The sequence below is a fragment of the Sinocyclocheilus grahami genome, unplaced genomic scaffold, assembly GCF_001515645.1.
Source record: "Sinocyclocheilus grahami isolate Dianchi unplaced genomic scaffold, SAMN03320097.WGS_v1.1 scaffold654.1, whole genome shotgun sequence".
Taxonomy (NCBI): Eukaryota; Metazoa; Chordata; class Actinopteri; order Cypriniformes; family Cyprinidae; genus Sinocyclocheilus; species Sinocyclocheilus grahami.
In genome coordinates, this window is record NW_015505833.1 from 43,418 (window position 1) to 65,587 (window position 22,170).

The 22,170-nt window shown below is 38.6% G+C and overlaps 1 pseudogene; it reads left to right on the plus strand.

Annotated features, from left to right (window-relative positions):
- The first annotated feature begins 4,876 nt into the window (after positions 1-4,876).
- Positions 4,877-22,170, plus strand: part of LOC107558619 (plectin-like) — a 78,100-nt pseudogene continuing 60,806 nt past the window's right edge.

Here is a 22,170-nt window from a genome sequence, read left to right on the forward strand (position 1 = left end):
TTTTCCTCTGGAGCTGTTTACTGCTCACGAAGCATTCTTGCGATTTACTTCCACGCTATCATGTTCCAACTCCAAACCTGGGATTCATTAGTAGCTATGTAACAGAAGATTAGATTAGATTGTTGAAAATGGACTATAATAAGAGTGAATAAATAGTTTTGGATATTAGTATTGTTGTCCATAATGACTGGTGAGCTGCATGCACGCCTTCCACCGGCCAGACGGTTGGCGGTGCTTAGCGAGGGATAATCGGAGACTTTGTGTTTCTTTCCATTTAGGAAATGGACAAGCTGGAGTGATCCATGACTCATGCTGTGGAGAGCACAAGGGAGACTTGTCATTTTTGCCATGTTACATAATTTTACTACTTTTCCATAGACACGTGTAGCCAATGAGAGAAGGAGCTTGCGCTGCTTCCGATGTCAAACGTGCGCCTCACTTAAACATGAAGACGTGCCCACAAACAGTAGTTTGAGCATTGTTCTAACGTTTTCTAAAACAATGTGGCTCTGTTTGAGCACGTGAGGGAAATGTTTTGGAGAAGATTATCAAAATTAAACCTGTATGGTTCAGGTGCAAAATGCTGGTTTCTACTTCTGCACCTTTTAAATACTATAGGTCTCAACTCTAGTTGCTTGTAGCTGCCAAAATCAAATTAAAGAGAGTATGTGGCTTAGTTTTGCCTAATTATGTTAGAACTACCTATGAATGCATTGATCATGAGCATCAGAATTTCTCCCGCGTCCCTACAAAGTGCAAGCGGTTTGGAAAATAAATGGATGGATGGATCAAAATCTTTTTGGGGGAGAGGAAAGCTAATTTGCAGCTGAAAAAAAGGCTATTATAAAATTTGCCAGCATTTCACAAATATCTATGAGCTTCGTTTTGGAAACAACTCTTCGGCTTGGACCAGGTTTGACAGGAAAAACTCCTCATCAACATTTACTGTCCTGTAAGATCATGTCCTCTGGATCATAGTGTTTTTTGACTTATTTTTTTCATTTGAATATTTTTGTTTTAGAAAAAAAATGTCAGAAATGTATAGAGCTCTTGTTTATCTTTTACATGCTGGCAAAAATAAGTTCTCGTTGTTTTTTAGAAAGAAACCCGTCCACCTTCTACTATCTCTATAAGTTTGCTGCTAATGCCTAGAGAAACCTTGCCCATCATGATTGAATTTTTTTCTGCATCATCGCTTGATGTTAATCTTATTGAAATTAACATTTCAAAGTGCACCCTTGAGTGTTGATTAGCCGTGCTTGTTCGCATTCAGATGCATGGTCTATTTAGTGAAGCCAAGAATCACTATCACTATTACTGTATGCCTCGTTTAGCACCAAATGACTCTGAGATTGGTTGTTTTTTGGTGTTGCGAATGGGAGTAAAGTACAACAGGAAATTAAAAGACAGCATGATAAGAAATGCTTGACCTCGGCTGGTTGGAGATGGTTCAACATAAACATATTCGGGGGAATGTTTACTTCCTTAAGATTATATGATAAGCTGTAGAACCATATTTGGGCAGCTATTGAAATTCGGATCATATTTGAGCTCTCCAGGTGTGTCAGAACTCCTTGATTCAATCCTTATAAGGTTCATGATCAGCTGAGAACGGAGTGAGATTGGGTTTCCTCTGGTTGTGAACAGGTGCTGGAGGTTATAGGTGACACTATGGATACTCTGGTGTCGTACGGGACAGCTGAAGCCCCGTCCCTAACCTTTACAGCACTAGCCACAGGCTAAGAGCCTGAGCTTTTATAAGTATGAATGTTAAAATGTTCTGCTTCCTGATTATAGTGTGCGTAACTTCATTTATTTGAGTGAAGGCTGATCTAACGATCATGCAACAGTTTTTCCTTTGATTCTCTGTTTTTCCTTTTTTAGACTAAATGAAAAAGAAAAAGCTACAGTATTTGTTGACCTTCCAGTTTTATAGATATAGGCTATGAAAGCTCAATCGTGTAGTTTAGAGAGGCTGTTAATTGTAGGGGTGTATTCTGTGTACTCAGATTGATTTGCATTCTACATTAATATTGCAAATTATATTCAGCCCAGTCATCTGATTACGTTGAGTTTTCGAGTCACAATTTGAATCTTTTTTACTAAATCAAAGTGACTGGAAAAAGTCTTGTGAAAGTTAAAATGAAATCTAATTTGAGGATGTTAAAAAAAGGAAGAATTTCTTTAATTATATTCCAGCTGGCTTGACTATCTTTTGCCACGGACACATGCAAATCTGACCTCTGGGGCATGTCGACCTTTGTCAGTGAGCTGAAGGAGGAAGGCATGTGTTTCTGAGCACTAGTGAACACTTTACAGTGGGAAGACAGCCAGATCGTGTCTATTCTGGGCAACACACACAAAGAGCTGAAATGATTCTTCACTAAATTCTATTAGGTGACCTCAAATTCATTCTCCAGCCTCTTTATGGCTTGTCTTTCATTTAATGTTAAATAAAGAGGTTTTCTACACTGAAATCCATTACAGTGTGAACGTAAGTATCTCTAATGACTCACATAGGAATAATTGAGGAACAAATAACGATCAGTGAATCCCCACTGTTTAGTCATTATGAAGAAATTTCACTTCTGGGAGATCTCTTCTTTTCTTTTTTTTAAGGTAGAGATTATGTTTATTATGATTGTGTGTAGTTGCTAACTCTCACTGATTACTTGAAGATGGATTTGAAACAGTCTTCAGCTACAGTGAAACCTTTCAAACAAATGCTGGGACTTTTCATGCACCTGGAAACAAGTCTTGAAATGTATACTGTTATAAAATGGAGTACATCTTTTGTTTTACAGCCTCCGCTAATTATAAAACTATTAAAGTCATTCTGGCTGAGACCGGTCAGAACCTGACAGACTGATAATGCCAAGAAAGAAAAGAGAGAGTGCGATCCCTCATTGCTCTTTCTAGGTCTGCTTTTTTCTAGGTCAAGAATATGTTTTTAAAATGATCATTCTAGGCATACAGTTAATCACATTTTAAATTATACAAGCTCAAACGTTTGGGGTCAGTAAGGTTTTGCATTTATTTGATCAAAAATACAGTAAAAACAGTAATATTGTAAAATGTTGTTACAATTTAACATCACACTAGCTATGAATAATTATGTTATAATAAAATCAATTACTGATAAAAAACAGTTTAATGAGTCAAATAAATGATTTTCTCTATGGTGCCGTACACACTGCCAACATCAATCAGTACTGATTATGACAGATTTAGGTTAAGATTGCTGTGATGTCCCACAGTGTTGCCCAGAAGTTATTTTCATGGCGTTGGAGGGACGTGAAAGAGGATATTTGAGTTTCCCGGAACTGACACACTGTCTGTCTATTTCCATGGTGATTAAAACAAAAAAACATTTGTCCGTTTGAGGTATGAAGTGCTGCGTATGGCATATCCTTACCACTCATTCCTACCAGATACACTCAGAAAATTGGTAATTGCAGCAGTCATTAAGAAGTATCTATGCCATTTTTCCAGAAGGCATTAGAGACAATCAGCGCAACTCTACCCCTCTCCCTTTCTGCTCTCCGTATCTGCATCTGTCTGTGTCTGTCCCTGCCTTACTCTCCCTCTCAAATCACACACCACGTTCTTAGTTCCTTCGAAAGGTTAACAGTAAAGCAGTTCTTTATTTAATAGACTCTCTCATAGGAAACTCAAATTCAGCAGCTTTATTGAGATTGAGATTTATAGTGCTCTAGATGAATTCTTCAACCGTTCTTTCAGTCTGTTGCATCATGTCACTGTACTGCCAGCAGTGTTTGTAAAAACGTGCTTAGTGTAATACTGTGTGTGTGTGTGTGTGTGTGCGCGCAGTCTTTTAACATCTTTAAACACCATAATTAACCATGGATTTTATACAAATGTATCATTATGTAAAACAATAACCAGCTGCTCATTTGAAATTAGCCGTTTTGTGTTTTCTCCATTTGAGTCCCTGCTGTCTCATGCTTTCTTCAGATTCATCAGTTAAGTCAGTTATGTGTTTTCAAATGTTCTATGTCAACCTATTTATCTTCTATCCAAAGGACTTGTTGCAAGGAACGTTTTGAGGAATTCAAGTGCCTGTAGGGCAAAAGGAGTGTCCCATTACATGATATGAAGCGTGTAAACCTTGCTTGCCTGAGGTGGGTGTTAATAACTGTATCTTTCACCTATTGGATGACAGGATGAAAGGGGCCTCCTTTTTTCAAACCTAGCTTCTCATTAACCAATCCACTTCTTGTGAGATGGTCCAACACACCCGGGGCTGTGTAATGTGTGCTGTGCACCACTGTGGGTGGCTCCTCCTAGACTTTGCTGTACATATGCCTCAGTGAGGCATATGGGCACTTCTTTTTTTTTCTACTTTTAGAGTTCTATTTTTGCTCCCTGTACTTTTGGTGAATGTCTTTGCAAGTGTTCAAGCCATTCACAACTGTTAAGAGTCTGCCGACCGTGCAGTTTGATTCTAACAGTTTCTTCCTTGCTTGACTAAGGTGGGAGGAGCCGATGGGATTCTAGTACTCTCCCTCTTTCTCTCTTTTACACACACCCCCTCTCATTGCAGCTCTGCCAGTCCAGACTATGCTCACTTCCAAGGAAGGCTGAGTAAAGGAGAGCACAGTTTTCCTTTTCTACGTTTTTCCTTTGCCTCTGAGAAAGTTTGAGAAGAAAGAAGAAACTCTTTTGATTAGGAGGGAAGTTAGCTAAACAACTGCGTACAAACACAGAATAGCAGGTTGTATTTACTTTTAGCGTCTTTTTTGATTGTATTGATAGCACGTGGCAGCAGGCTCTGCCACAGGACTCTGGAGAGTGAGGTCATTCAGTGACTTGTTCTTATTCGGCAAAGCTGTTCCTGTTTATTCAAACGCTGCACGACTAAGGAAGCACAATGGTTGCGGGAATGGTAATGCCCCTGGACAACCTGAAGGCCATCTATGAGCATCTGTTTCGGGATGGCGTCATGGTGGCCAAGAAAGACAAGCGGCCTCAGACCAAGCACCCTGAGATTCCTAGTGTGGATAACCTGCAGGTGATGAGAGCCATGGGCTCGCTGAAGTCCAGGGGGTATGTGAAGGAGACCTTTGCATGGAGGCATTACTACTGGTACCTTACTAATGAAGGGATTGTCTACCTGCGTGATTACCTGCATTTGCCTCCAGAGATAGTTCCCACTCCTCTGCAGAGAGTACGACGGCCAGCTGCCACTCTGGCCATCACCCGCAGGGCAGAACATGTTCAAGCTGTTCAGGGTCCAACTTCTTATGTTCCCAAACCCGGCAAGATGGGTGCAGAAAAGCAAGAGGCTTTGCTTGATCGACAGGAGTACCGTCGCAAAATGGCGAGCGTGGATGAGGCTGAAATGATTGAATCCAGGGAGAGAACACCAAGATTTAGAGGTCGTCCAATGGCTAGCACTCAGATCAAACCCAAAGGATCATGGGAATTCAAAGAGCAGCCCATGCTTTCTGATACTCGCGATTATACCAAAGAGATGGAACCAAGTGTGAGGAGGAAGGTCGCTGTGCATTCGGTCTGCCATATGCCTCCAATTGAAACTTACCATGCCAAGCCAGTTGAACAGGAAAAGATGGTGGAGCGCAAAGAATGCACTAAGATGGCATTTGTTCAGAAAACACAAACGGTTAATGTGAGCCCAGATGTGGCTACCATTTCTTCAAAAGTGGGTGGAACAGCAGCGGAATCAACATCCACAGCAACTGGCGAGAGCAAAATGGCTAAGGATGCTCGTCATCCTCCTCCCTCAAAACCGAAGGTGGAGAAAAAACAGAAAGCTCTTGTGACGAAAAATGTGCAGGATGTGCCAGCTATTTCATCAGTGGAGAGAACAATTGCAGTGGAATCCTCTCTATATTCTGTTCATACTAAAGCAGTCAAAGAAAAGCCAATGGAAGAGGTATTCAAGGTCGTCCAGCAAACTACATCCACTGTAACAGCTAAAGATGTTCCTCGACCTACTCCTTCAAAACCAAAGGTGGAGGAAACACAGAAAACTACTGTGGCCAAAAATGTGCAGGGTGTCTCATCAACAGCAGGTGCAACATCAGGCGAATCTTCTGTGTCATCTGTTCCTGCTGAAGCAGCAAAAGAAAAGCCCAAAGAAGAGGTGTTTATTAAGATCTCTAAGAAAACCACATCCACAGTAGCAGATAATAGCAAAATAGCTGAAGATGCTCTTAATCCTACTCCAGCAGAACTGAAGGTGGAGAAAACACAGCAATCCTTGATGTCAAAAGATGTGCAGGATGTGTCAGCTGTTTCATCAGCAGTGGAATCCTCTGTCTCTACTGAAGAAGTCAAAGAAAAGCCCAAGGAAGAAGTGTGTGTCAGTGTCTTCCAGGAAACCCCACCAAAATGTGATAGCAAAATTGATAAGGATGCTACTCGTCCTACACAGTCAAAATCAAAGGTGAAGAAAACACAGCAAGCCCCTGCGACCGAAAATGTACAGGATGTGCCAATTGTTTCATCAGCAGTAGAGACAACTGCAGTGAAATCCTCTGTCTCTACTGAAGCAGTCAAAGAAAAGGCCAAGGAAGAAGTGTATATCAAGGTCTCTCAAACCACATCCACAGGTGATAGCAAAAGAGATAAGGATGCTCTTCATCTCACTGCATCAAAAACAAAAGGGGAGAAATCCACAAAGACCAAAAATGTGCAGGATATATCAAACGTTTCATCAACAGCAGTGGAATCCTCTGCATTTCCTGTCTCTGTTGAAGCAGTCAAAGAAAAGCCCACAGAAGAGGTGTTTATGAAAGTCTCCCAGGAAACCACATTCGCAGTAACTCGCGATAGCAAAATGGTTAAGGATGCTCCTCATCCTACTCTATCAAAACCGAAGGTGGAGAAAACACAGAAAACTAGAAATGTGCAGGTTGTGCCAGCTGTTTCATCAGTAGTTGAGACAACTGCAGTGAAATTCTCCACCTCTACTGAAGCAGACAAAGAAAAGCCCAAGGAACAAATGTGTGTCAGTGTCTCTCAAGAAATAACATCCAAAGGTGATAGCAAAGAGGATAAGAATGCTCCTCGCCCTACTCCATCAAAACCAAAAGTGGAGAAAGTGCAGAAAACCATGCTGACCAAAAATGTGCAAGAACAACCAATCAAGAATGAAAAAGCAGACGTTACAAATGGGACCTACATTGCTGTTCATGCCGATGAGACGAAGTCATCTACCTCCATTAGCGCCCAGGTGTCTGTCAAATCTGTAGAATTAGCAATGCCACTTCTGCCTAAGAAGGACGAAGATTTGGCAATGCACATTGCTGAAAAGAAATCAGAGATTAATCTGCCACTGGACACTCCTGAGCTTTCTGTAGCGGAGACAGCAGTGCCACCCATAGCATCTAGCACTGTTCAAATGATTGACAAACAGCAGAGAGCACTTGGTTCCAAAAAAACAATGGAAGTCCAAGAAGCATCTAAAGATGACAACACTAGTCCATTGAAAGTTCATGAAAAGGTGGAGATTCCTTGTGCCATTTCTACTGCTGGGGTCAAGGCAGAGTTTAAAGGTCACAGGCCTGATGTCAGCCCTGAAACTCAGTCCCCATCTACAGGTGCTGAAGTAAAGATTTCCACAGCTGACTCCAGCAAGACTTTGCAAGTAGTTGTGCAAACGCCTAAGAAATTGGATTCTAATACAGATTCTGATTCTGTTAAACAAAAGCCATCACCAGCAAACCTGACTGAGGAACCTGTAGTCACTACAGCTGCAAAAGACGGAGATACAGAGGATGCCCCAAAGCCTTCGAAAGGAAAGAAGAAAAAGCAGAAATCTGCAAGCAAAAGTTCAGCCGTAAAACCAGTCCCACCTCCTATTGCTGAGACAAAGGTGATAGAGGTAAAGGCAGAGAATGCTGGTCAGTTTGACCTTCTTAAGATTGAGGGCCCTGAGCAAGTTGCAACAAATGATTCTGCAAAGACATCCCCTGAAGGAATGCACGCTGTGGAGAGCGTGCAGCCAACAGCTGTACAGAATGAGGCCCCGGCTCACAAAGGGGAGGTGGAGCCTGCGCAGCCCTTGCCTGAAAAACGGGAGGTTCTGAAAGGAAAAACATCCTCCTCGCAGAGACAGCGGGAAGCACCGGCAGCCTCAGCGTCAGCAGCAGAAGCCTCGGCCCAGCTCAGCCCTCTCCCTGAGCAGGGGGAACCTCCCAGCGTTGCACAACACACACCTGCTCCTGACACACAGCAGAGCGAAGAGAAGCAGAGCAGGCTCTCGGATAGCAAGGCCCCTGCACAGCCTGTCATCACTGGACCTCTTCCTGCCAACAAGAATACCTGTGACGCGCAAGAGCAGTCCGTAGACGACGCTATGCGGAAGAAGATTGTTGTGGTAGAGGAAGTGATTGAAGTGCAACAGATTGCCAGTCCTGTTGCAGACCAACCTGTTACACCCCCAGTGCCAGATATTGCAGGAGATGATTTGGACTATGATGTGTTGGAAGAACTGGCCATAGAGCGTGGCCTCCTGCAGGGTGCCGTTGAAGAGACTTCTTGGGATCATTCGCTCCAAGAGCCAGAGGAAAAAACCTTCCCCAACTTCATAGAAGGTATTAGTCCTTTTCAGTTCTACCATTCTGTCTTTCTCTGAAATGCTTTGATTTTGGTAGCACTGCTCCGGTTTCCATCCGTATTTGCTGTGTGGGAGGTTCAAGGTGACTGGTGTAGTGTCGGAATAGCTGTGCTGTTATTAGACGGTTGGGCATGATTTGCTTGAGAGGCGTGTAACTTTATATGCATGTTGAGTGAATGGCGCCAGAGTTTTATGTTAAGTGAATTAAGCATTAATAAGTAGGTTTATAAGTTTTGCAGGTTGTGCAGAGAAGCATATACTGCAGTGCAGGACGATTAATATAACATTAACTTGTATCAAAAACCGTGGACCGTGTTTTTTCAAAACATGTTTTGTCTATGCAACAATGTGCAAATCTTTTATTAGTTATATTTTTCAGTTTGTCCTGCTGTCAACAAGCACAAATTTGGGCATATTTGTTTCCAGTTATTTCGAGAAATTAATCTCTCACAGTGATTCACGACACATCCACACCCAAAACATCAAATTATGCATGCAATGTTTTGCAACCACCCTTTTGCTCTGTAGCATATTGGGACTAGCTAGTGATTTTGTTGCAAGTTTTCATTCTTCAAGGGGAATACCAGACTGCTGGTAATGAGCAGTTAAGCAGCACTTGTGTTTCTGACAATACAATAATGTTTGGAGTCAGTTCTCTCTGCTGCCAAACTCAACCCACAGCTATAGTTTTTCTGTTCTCTGAATAGAACAAGAGCTCTTCTAAAAATCAATGCTGTGCTTAGAGGACCCTGTGTGCCACTTCTGCAGGAAGCACGTGTGTTTGGTTATTTCCTGGGGTTTGTTACCCCTTGTCTCTGGTTTCCAGTGGTCAACAATTAGCTGGAGACTTCTGCTTTGTCACTTTGTGTATTATGCAATGGGACATACCATAGATAAAGTTGTCCATCCCAAATTCCACCATTGTCTTCCTTCCCTAGTGCAACAGAGATCTCTGGAATGTGTGTTGCAGTTGCTTTTGTTGATGTATAGCTGTGCATTTCAGTTTATGCTGGTAGAAATTAAAAGAGATTTAAAGGAACTATTGATTAGTGCTTCATATTGTACACTGGAACGATCCACTATTTGTAGAGTTAGTGAATCATGGGTCTATGCTTTAAGAAATGACAGCAACTAGTTAAATAGTTTGCACAATCTAATGGGTGTGTTTAGTAGGTGTATCACAGAGGAAAGCTCCAAAAACAATTAGCCTTGTGTTTGAAGGTTTTTGTTAGTCACTTCAGCATGACAGGTCTTTCGGGAATCCACAGTTCCCATAGTTCCCAACCAAACGCAAATGGATTTGAAGAGGAAAAATAATTTGTACAAGAGTCAGATGTGTTTGAGGTTACATCTCTGTAATTTTCTGCTGCCCCCTACTGTATCTCTACAGATCTGTCTATAGAAAAAACCCCTCTGTATTACCTTCAGCAGGTCTTTTCGATACAAGTCCATTAATGTGTTTTTAAGTAATTTTAGCCTACAGCTAGGAAGGAAATTATTTTTTTGTACCTAGTACCTTTTTGTTCTTCAGTAAGGGCGTAGGAGCAATACTTTATTCATTAGTAATGTTTGAGTAATTCGCTGGACATGCATGAGCAGAAGTCTGAGCTCTCCATTTGCACTGTTCTCTGTTCTGTGTTGTGCAAGTGTGTGTTTCTGTCCGCCTCCGCCATAAATTCCTGCATGCTTGTGATGTTGTGACAGGCGCTCTCTGATGTTCTCAATGCCACATGATTGTGGTGCAGTTCATGAGTCATGCAGTCAGTTCAGAGGAGCCAAATGAATCTGACCTTTAAGAAGTCTTATCGGACACATTCTACCACTGTCTGGTGCTGTGACTTCTATAACTGGCCCTTCACCTCTTGTGAAGGGAGACCTTTTGCAGAGACCGCTCTATATTCTTGGTATAGCTGAAGGCTAGTTGTCGTTCTTTTGACTCCAGTGAATTTTTCTCAGAGTTCACTCTTAAAAATAAAAGAGCTTCAAAAGGTTCTTCAAGCGATGCCATAGAAGAACCATTTTTGGTTCCACAAAGAACCATTCAGTCAATGGTTCTTTAAAGAACCATCTCTTTCTTACCTTTTAATAATCTGAAGAACCTTCTTTGGCCACAATGAAATTTTTGTAAAACAGAAAGGTTCTTCAGATGTTAAAGGTTCTTTATGGAACCATTTAGACAAAAAGGTTCTTCTATGGCATCGTGAAGCACCTTTATTTTAGGGTTATATGTTTCTGTTAGGCAGACATTTTTTTCACGCTTTCACTCAGTCCTAAAAGTTTACAATTTCATTGTTCACTTGTTACTTAATAGCTTTTTTAAAAAAAAAATACTGTATTTTTTTAATGCATAAAGTCTGTAACGTTCTAAAACCTGCATGGTTAACATACAAAACAATATCGCTGCTAAAGGATCCACGTGTTCTTATTAAACTTGGTTACATTTATAAATATAATAGTATTCAATGTGAACTCTTAATGTATCAGAATGTACAAATATGTACTCTTAATGTAGAAAGTGTATTAGAAATTATATTGATTAACTTTTTTAACATTTTCACCACATTAACCAGTTTTAGTATTTACTCACAACCTTTACCCTCAAAATGTTTTAGTTACTGTTATACCAGGCATAGTTTCATCATTTGACAACTAGCCTGGTCTCCCCTACATCTGCTTTCTTGTTTGATATTTATGAGATGTCTATGGATGGGCTACTCTGACACCTGGTAGGATTATGGCCTTACAGCTGTTTGCTAATGTTGACATGCATGCTTGTATAAAACGGGTAGCTCTATCTTTATTGGTGTTTTATACTGTCTTACCTAAACCAAGAGATTATTCACTGGCTCGGAGATAATAAACCCGTTAAACTAAATTAATATGTCAACTTTATGAAATAGGAAAACCCAGGTTTTCCTCTTTGCTGTGTGAGTTGTCATTTTTTTGTTTTGTCGGTTCACTGGCAAATGATTGTTTGACTCATAAAATGACTCATAAAAATGATTGTTTGAAGTCGTAAGTAAAACAAAGATTACTGGAGAACATTTTACAAGAAAATGCTATTTCAGTCTTAAAAGTTCATGTTTAATTCAAAGTGTTATTTGCCATTTCTTTGTAATTTACTAGTAATTTCTGAGTTAAAAATTATTTCAATGTAAATCCTACACAACTGTTATTTATTTATTTCAGTGTTACCAGCGGTCTCTGACTTTATAATACTGTCACCTACTGGTGTGGATGAAGCATCATGGAAAAGAAAAATTAGTTGCCATGATTTATTTATGCATTTAATTATTTATTTATTGTCTGACACTAAGAGGTCATACCATAATAAACTCAGTAGTATTTCATGTCATGTGATTGGTCAAAAAAAAAAACTTTCATTAGTCTATCATTTGCGTGCTAAATTTCATTTCAGTGCACGTTAGTTTAATAGGAAAGCTGACCCACTAATTTTTAGACCTATTTATAATGTATTAAACAGCCTCAGTGGAGTCAGACTGGGCCTGATTACTAGTTTTGATCAGTCAGTGCTCATCTCATTTTCTAAATAGCACAGGCCAAGTCCTGCAAATTAGACGCCTACAAATACTCCATTTAATCACAGTCATAAGCGCTGTAAACATGTGGGGAAAATGAAATTGACACTCTGTCAACACCGTAATTCACAATGCCATATGCTAATTTCAATGGATTGCTGTTTAAAACTCTGCTATATTTAGTTTAAGTCCGGCTTCACGGGTGGCCACTAAAGACTTGTGATATGGCACAAGAGATTTCCAGTCATGCCAGGAATCCCATTCCATATATAAATAAAAAACATGAAGCCTGGCAACCCTGGCAACCCTGTGCTTTTCCAAGTGTAAAAAGGAGCATACTTTAAAAAAAAAAAGTATTTATTATAGAAGTAATGTACTTTAAAGAATATACTTAATTGTGATCTGAATGTAATGTTTTCAGACACTTCATGTTATTTGCAATTAAATTAAAATGTGTTATAGTTTAAATTGATATTAAATGCAATTAGCTGAACTTTAGAGTGTTTTTTGACCCACTTAAGTAGGATGTAAGTACATCTTTATATGTAATTTCATAATTAATTCTATTGTCTTTTAAATATGGTTAGTGTTTCTGCTGAATGCACTGACAGACATTTATACTAAACTAAAATATACTTGAATGCCTTTTCTATTGAAACTTGTACTAATGATAAAGTTGCAATTAAGTACATTTAAAATATATTAACTTTAAATGATATATTGAATAACACTGAAGTTAAAATGATAAACAAGTACTTTACATGTGCTTTAGTATGTTAGTCAACACATCAAAATGAGTGTACTTTAAATTATTTAATGATTTAAAAACTTTGGTTATACTTTATTTTAAGGTGTTTTTGTTATAGTGTAATTATACATTTAAGTACTGAGTAATATTAATTAACTACATGTCCTTACTATATGTTAAGATTATGGTTACTTGCATGTAATTATGCATAATTAATTGTTATTATAATAGTAAGTACATGTAACATGTGTAACAAGGACTCCTTAAAATAAATTGTTACCAAAACTTTTAATTTGATATTATTACTCTTTATTTAGTAAGTGTACTTAGTGTGTTAATAAACAGTCGTGGAAGTGTCTCTCTTTAAGTCATTTAAGTGGCCTTTTATTATATTATCTGCAAGTACAGTTTTTTTTTTTAAATATACTTTTAAGATTTGAAGTACAAGTGTACATTCAAATCAGTTAAGTGCACTTCTTTTGCACAAGGGTACATTCTAACAGTTAATGTATTTTGCACATTTCAAGCCAGTTATTTCTCCGAGCCTTTAATGAAACTGCCGTCTTGGTGTCTGACAGCAGTACGGAAGGCAAACGCTGAGGGAAGGTAAAGCCAACAGACTGTGATGCAATATCATAGAATAACTCAATCATCATCCAGGAACAAACTGATCTCTGTTCAAAGAGGCCAGCGCGGGTTTCATCAGTTTCTATCGGTGCCAGTGTGAGCAGCTTGCCCAGGCTGATATTTATATCCACAGTGAGCTGTTTTCCCCACTCACACCGCTCCGCCCCGTCCCGACCCTCAGCCTCCGCCCCCCTAATTGCAAAGCCACCGGGGAGTAGCGCTGACATATCCAAACAGCAGGCATGGGCCGTCAAAAATAAGAAGGGGACATTGGTGACCAAACAAACCCAGACTCTTTCTTTTTCTTTATTGGCACGTTCTTGTTCTGCTTGTCCACCTTTGCTGTTCCTCAAACTTCATGAAGATCATACCTGGTAGGTCAGATCATCAAGAGTTTGACTATATGTGTCTTTTATTATATTAATATCTTATGTTATGTTGGTGGAGGTGGGAGGGGAAACTCTCAGTGTTGACATACAGAATGCTTCTCTTTCAGATATCGAGTTATCAATTCTATTCCATATTTAAACCAGTTCACACTTCAGTTATTTGTGATGTGTTTTAGTTTTAGTTTCGGATGATTGCTTTGTTTTGTTTTGTTTTTGCCGCTCCGCAGTGGATAGGTGCGAGCTCTACCTGGAGGAGTCACGTTCGTCAGGTCTGATGGATAGTTTTATCGTGGTAAAGCGCGGTGGGTGGGTAGAAAAACAGGGCGAGAGTTGGATTTCAGAAGGGAATTCTCTGTGTCTGCATGGGAATGTGAAGTGTAACGTATCTGCGCTATTTCTGAGAGCTGTAAAAACGCTTCCACCTGTTTCGGGCTTGAAGCAGGCTTCTCTCACGCTGTAATAATAGAGAGCGCCAGGAAATACTGTACTGTAACTCCAAAGTTGCTTTGTTTTCAATACTCAGTGGTGAATCTTACAGTATGTCCAAATCTAGCAAAGAAATGAACAATTCCCATTTAAAGCTTATTCAGTCTGTGTGTTTAGCTTTGTGGACAGCATCTATGATATAAGTGTGTGGACTTTGCATTGCAACTGTCAACTAATTTTAATTTTTTTTATAAAGTGCAAGTCAAAATGATTGTCTGTGGCAATCAACAGCATATAACAAGTGCTATTCTAGTATTATTTATATGCTATTAGTGTATTTATTAATTAGATTTTATTTTATATATTTTTAAATAATGTGTTTATTTTATTTGCCATTTTAATTAGTTTAATATTTTTGTTTAGATTGAATGTATTTTTATTTCAGTTTTAGTCATTTTAGTACTTAAAGGTCCCCTGAAATGCTTCGAAACACGCAGCGTTACTCTATGTGTTGACGTCATTTTACACAAGACAGGGCGGGACATATCAAGCAGCCCCGCCCCTTTTTAAAATAGCCAATAGCGTTCGTTTATATCACAGATTGGGCTAGAGCTGTTGAGCTCCGTAAAGCCACAATCTCATCCATATTGCTATAAAATATAGCATTCTGTGTAGAATTCAAATAGCTCCGATACATTTTGTGGTCTGCGCCGACTCGCGCGTGTGATCCGCTCCGTGCTATCGTGTCTCAGAGTGTGTGTGCGGTGCGGTGGTTAGCGGGACACAGCACCAAACCAGACTTCTTTTCTTCCTCAATGGAAAGCATATTTACACTGTTTGAATCGTTCCCTGTCCCCTATATAGTGCACTACGTGCCATTCACTGTACAGAAAATACTAATTCTGTAGACAAGTGACCGATTTCAGCCGAGGCTTCAGCGTCTATTTTATAGTGTAGGGGGCGGGGCTTCGGATTCTAGAGAGCATTTGATTGGACAGAAAGTTTGATGAGAAGCTGAAGTACGAGGTGACGTCAAAAAAATCGTTGAGCCATTTTGGCGGAAGTGACGAACTGCAAGCTTTGAATGCTTATATCTTCTAAATGCGAATGTTGTCACTGTTTTGGAGCACACTGCCTTATAGATCACCTTAAGACTAACATATTGATACTAACACCCAAAAAACTTTATTTTGATTTCATGGGGACTTTAAGCTTTTTGGTTTTAGTTAACAACAACAACACTACATATAACAGATGCTGGCAATAGACCGTAAGTCAACATCATTTACAACCCAAGTGGGCATTACATACCAGAATGGAGCCAAATGGTTGGAGGGGTTGAAAAATAAATAATCAGTGATGACAACAAAAAGTTTCAGAGGCAGAGTAAATTAAATTAAAGAATTGATGGTTACACGTCCACGTTAGACATTCTACTAACTATAAGTAACTACATATCAACTAACTCTCATTAGAGTATTAGTAGACTGTTAGGGTTAGTAGAATAAGTTGACTTACTTGTAAAGTTACTTATAGTCAGTAAAATGTCTGTTGGGAGACCATCAATATCAAGTGTTAGCGGATATTATACAGACAGTCTTGTAATACTCTACTAATACTCTGTTCTAAATATAGAACAGCACTGATGAATCATTCCGACGACCAGGATTATGTGTTAAGAAAGTAAATAGAGTCGGTTTTTGATTTCATACTGACTTTCACTGAATCTGAATTAGGTATGAATTTTTGTGTTTTTAAATCGTCTAAGATGGGCGGTTGTTTTAAAGTGCTAATGATTGCCTTTGGTGTATAATTATCTTTGGATTGATGAAATACTTTAACTAGTTTGTCCCGAGAGACTAGGTGTGTCTTCTGATTTCAAACTCAGCAGGTTCTGCAAACCCTGGAGTCGTGTTAAACGTTCAAACACGCTGGTTTATGAGCTTCTCAGCTTGACGTCTTATTTAATTCTGTATCGAAACATGTTCTCACTTTGAGAGTTCAGAACAATTACAGTGAGAAAGAAGAGAGTGAATGAATACGCAGTGATGTTTTCAGCATGTTAAGGGCTGTGAGAATGTAGACAAGACAAGATAGAGTAGGGGAGGAAACTCCCTTCAGAAGGAAGAAGCAGAAAGTTACTAGATCTCTTTTGATTCCACGTTTGGCAGAGAGACGCTGCACTGGCGTCTTTTTTAAATGTCTGGACTCACTCCCTAACTCGGGAACACAGCCCAAGTCGCCCATCTGCTCCCACCTGTTCCCGCCGCCTGACTCATGCAGGCCGATCTCAGCCCTCACAGTCCGCTCTCCCCAGCCTGGTGCTTTTGGGGCATGTTGTCACTCTGATTGCAGTCTGGTGTGTGAGGAAACACAGAGGTGAAGGTAAGCGGTTTCACAACAGTAGCGAGTTAGAAGGTCTTGGTTGTTCTCATGTTCTCTTGTTTCGTCTTGTTTTTGGCAGGAAGATTAACCCTTTAGTTGCAGTAATAGAGGGTGTCAGATGAGAAAGGGGAGTGGTTATGGGTTTCATTTTGCTTTGTGTTTTTTTTTTAAAAACTGGTGATTCTAATGAAATCTTGGTTTCAAAGATTTCAAACATTTTTTTCAAAAGACTTGCATCAACAAATTAAATTTTTGGTATTGAAAACAAGATCTGAAGGGTTTATGAGCAATTTAAAAACATTTACTGAACAATTTTTCAACAATTTTTTTAACATATTTTCCTAAAGTCTCATTACCACAACATTCTGAAAATACCAATACCATTACGAAAATTAATACATTTTCACATAAAAAAAATAAAATAAAATGCTAACAGTCGTGCACAGTTACTTAAAACTCCAAAATAATATTTATTTTTAAATAAACATTTTTATTTGATTCTTGTAATTACCACAGTATTTTTTATTTTTTATTGAACCCTTTTTAGGCATTGTTTATGACTCCTTTTTGGACATATTTTCCAAGCCGTTACAAATCTCATTACCACAACAGTCTGGAAATGTTAATACCATTAGGAAATTGAATACGTTTTCACATTTTTTAAATTAATTATTAACAGTCAATGCACAGTTACTTGAAAAACAGTTACTTAAAATAATCGATATTTTTTAAATTACACTTTTTATTTGATTTTTACTGATTTCTCTCATTACCGCAACACCTTCCACAATTTACAATCTATTATTTGTAATACATACATGTATTTAATTGAAACTTGACATTTTTTCAAAATAATGGGGCAAAACTGAAACATAATGTATTGATTCTGCACATGCATTTAAAAGCAAACTACTGTTTTTCCATATAGTAAGGTAATATTAAACGAACACCTGTTGCGGTAATGATACATAGGTTATGGAAATGAGGTTGATGATTTTGTTAATTATAAACAAGTATACATATTCCATTCTTATCTATTCTATGAACCAGAAAACCGTTTGGTCTTGAATATCTACATAATTTCCTTTGCATCTACTAAACATCAGAATTATGCTACATGTTATCCTAAAATGTTATTTTTGCAAACTCAGAAGAAAGTAGTAATAGATATCACATTTACAGGGAAATATTAGTTACTTTTTCTTTTTTCTTTTAGAATCAGTAGACGTGAACACAATGCAGACTGTAGTAATTCACAACTTTGAATTGCAAATGACATCAAATCCAGAGGCGCAGTTTTTCCATGTGTGCATTGGATAAAAAGTGCTTCTGAGCTGAAGTACACCAGAGACAGTTCTGTATAAATTTCCAAATCAGATTCATAGGAGAGCTCCCATCTGAACGTATGCAGTAACTTCACTCATAACACCACCACAATGGAAAGTTCTAGACGGTTGATATTAACAGCACATATGCTGCAGGGCCGGACATGAGGCCCCTGTGCCGTCTTACTCCTGGATACTGTAGGATGTTTGAATGAGTGAGTTTTCTTTAGGGAGCAGCAGGGCATGTAGGGAACGTGTGCAGCAGTGACTGGCCTTCAGGAGCCATAAAGGGGCTGCCACTGTTCTTGGACTTGATTTACGGGCTTTTATGAACCAAAGGGATGCTTCCGCTGGAGTTCGGCTGTTATTTTTAGCCCTTCACTCGTAAATGAGGTTTCATTTCATATTGTGGTACATCTTAACCGGGTCTCAACCAATTGCTTTCAATTGCAATTCTGCTGTTCTAAATTCTTGATGCATTAGTTTCTTTTAATAATGCTTCTCCACATGCATTTCCAATGGAAGTCCATTTCTGCCAAGGAATAGAAAAAGCGTATTGCGTTTTGCTTTTTATTTCACAATTCAGACTTTTCCCTCGCAGTTCTGAGAAATAAGCTCAGAGTTCTGAGAAAAAGGCAGAATTTCAAGATATAAACTTTAGGATTGCAAGATGTAATCTCACAATTCTGACTTTTCTCTTGCAATTCCGAGTTTACATATCATAGTTAAAATTGTGCAATTCTGAAACAAAAGTCTGAGTTATGAGATATAAGGAACAATTCTAAATTGTGAAAAAGTCGCAATTACCGTGAAAAAAAATAATAATTGTATGCCATGGCAGAATTATAATTTCATAACAGTTCAGTGGCCTCAGTGTTCATTAGGTTGGCGATTTGGTCTGTTACAAAATCATTAGTGGTTATCAGAATCAGATAATCATAATACAATTTGAAGAGTAAAATATATAATCACAACTTCTCTGTATGTCCTATAGTTAGCTAAAATAAATAAATAAAATCTAAAATGTATTTATTCCATTGAGTTGCCAAGGAAATATTTTTCATTTTCATTTAGTTTATCTTGCTGAACTATAAAATAATAAAAACTATATAGACATAAAAAAAAAGGCAAACACAGAACAAAATTACCAAATGTTTGCTGAAAATTCAAATGAAAATAGCCTTACAAGGCTTCTTGGATCATTTCTTAAAATTTCTTAAACTTCAATTTTAAAAAGTTGCATGACTTGTTAGTCTGTTAAGTTTTATTTAAATGTCCATTCCTCAGTGATAGATAGATGAGATAACAGAGGCCATACAGTTTCATGATTGCCTCTGACTGAAGGTCATGGGAGGCCTGGGAAATCATTAGCTGTCTTTAAGATGCAGGAGACGCTGGCCATGTCTCAGGATGTTTTGCAGTGATGGAATTATTTCCCAGAGCAGTTATGGAGAGAGACTGGTGTGTTGTGTTGGTAAGTTACACAAACATACCTCTCTCAGTTACTCCTGCTCCACACTGGAGGATTTTCACTCGATCACACCACTGTTATACAGTTTGATTCACATCATTGACTGTTATGTAAAGTCTGGCTGGTTTAATAATCTCAATCCTGCTGGTGAAATGATAAATCACTTAAATCACTTTACTTTGGCAGTCTGGTGCCAGTTTGTTATGTATTATGATGTGCTTTCACTTCACATGGCTCTACCGCAGTACATGCTGAATACATGCACTTACTTGTACGCTTATGTGTAGTTAACATGACATGTCTGTACATATCTAAAACTACATCGAAACTATTTTAATTCTTGTATAATTATCCTACATTTTAATGACCAAAGTAGTACCTAAAAAAAAAAAAAGAAGTAGAATACAAGTAGTTTTTTTTTTTGCAACTGGCAGTTTATTAAACGCTAGTTATGTTCAGAATATCATACTACTCTTACTGCATGATTTATAGTATACTTGGCACAGAATGCTGAATTTCTGAATGAAATTAAAGGGATAGTTCACCCAAAAATGAAAATGTGATGTTTATCTGCTTGCCCCCAGGGCATCCAAGATGTAGGGGACTTTGTTTCTTCAGTAGAACACAAACGGAGATTTTTAACTCGAACCGTTGCAGTCTGTCAGTCTTATAATGGAAGTGAATGGGAATCACGGCTTTGAGAGTCAAAAAAACATACACAAACAAAACCAAATTAAACCCTGCGGCTCGTGACGATACACTGATGTGTAAAGACACGAAACGATCGGTCTGTGCAAGAAACTGAACAGTATTTATATTGTTTTTTACATCTGATTCACCGCAATGTCCGAATTGTCCTGGACAGCCGACGCGTCTTCTTCTTCTTCTTTCTTTACGGCGCATCGCAGACTTATAAGTGCATTACCGCCACCTATCTCTCAAATGGACTATTGACACTCCTAATTGAGATTGTAGATAGAGTGCCAATGATCCATTTTGAGCACTCAGGACAGTTCGGACATTGCGGTGAATCAGAGGTAAAAAATCACCGCAATGTCCGAATTGTCCTGGACAGCCGGCGCGTGACGTGTCTTCTTCTTCTTTCTTTACGGCGCATCGCAGACTTATAAGCGCATTACCGCCACCTATCTCTCAAATGGACTATTGACACTCCTAATTGAGATTGTAGATAGAGTGCCAATGATCCATTTTGAGCACTCAGGACAGTTCGGACATTGCGGTGAATCAGAGGTAAAAAAACTATATAAATAACTGCAACGGTTTGAGTTAAAAATCTTTGTTTGTGTTCTACTGAAGAAACAAAGTCACCTACATCTTGGATGCCCTGGGGGTAAGCTGATAAACATCACATTTTCATTTTTGGGTGAACTATCCCTTTAATCTAAATGCACAATAATTTATTTCTGAAATGACTATATGCCATTCATACACAATTATGTGACAACAATGTAGAATAGTACTGTTTAAATACAGTGTATACCGCTTTAAGTTAAGTAGAAAGCTAACATTTTATTGTGAATGAAAAGCAGTTTTTGCTGTTTTGCTAAACTGTCTGATTTAGCCATGCCCATCCACAACCCCCCCCCTTAAAGACCTTTAAAGACACAGCAATACTAAACATGCAAAACGATTGATTCACAAGCAGTATCTAATGACGGATTAGAAAAACTGGCAGGGCATTACCTTAAATGTTACTGTTTTCTGTCGCACCTTTTTCAGTGCACAATAATTTATTTCTGAAATGACTATGTGCCATTCATACACAATTATGTGACAACAATGTAGAATAGTACTGTTTAAATACAGTGTATACCGCTTTAAGTTACGTAGAAAGCTAACATTTTATTGTGAATGAAAAGCAGTTTTTGCTGTTTTGCTAAACTGTCTGATTTAGCAAAACAGCCCCCCCCCCCTTAAAGACCTTTAAAGACACAGCAATACTAAACATGCAAAACGATTGATTCACAAGCAGTATCTAATGACGGATTAGAAAAACTGGCAGGGCATTACCTTAAATGTTACTGTTTTCTGTCGCACCTTTTTCAGTGAGATGTCAGGAAGGATGTGAGACATGATATTTGACAAAGAAAATGTACAGTAAATGCACAATGTATGCATTTTTCTCTTGTTGATATTGTGTTTTGTCGCCATCTAGTGTTAAAATGACGAAGTCTCAGTTTAATACTCCAGTGCTATAACTTTGTTTCACTGAAGATGTGATACAGCATGAAACAAGACAGATGATTCATAAAAAAAAAAAAGCTTTTATTTCCTTCACTTTTACTGAAGCTAATACTGAAATGTTCAACTGGCATTATTCTCTTCCTCAAACACACATTTTATTATTGACAAAACAGGCGTCCTAATTTAATAATAAATCTGGGGATTTACATGGAATATTCTGGGCGCTGGAAAAGCCCATGGTTACATGTATCTATTACTCATGAGCACATTTGGATTTGACATAAGAAGCTGATGTGATCTACCACTCATCTTTTCTTAGATTTATTTTAGTTTGTGAAGTAATTTCACAATAAGTGATGAATCCTCCCACTGCGGTTCAGACTATAAATACAGACATGAGTAAGAGTGTGTGCTGCTCATCTGCTGCCATGGCTACTGTGTGTTTGGACA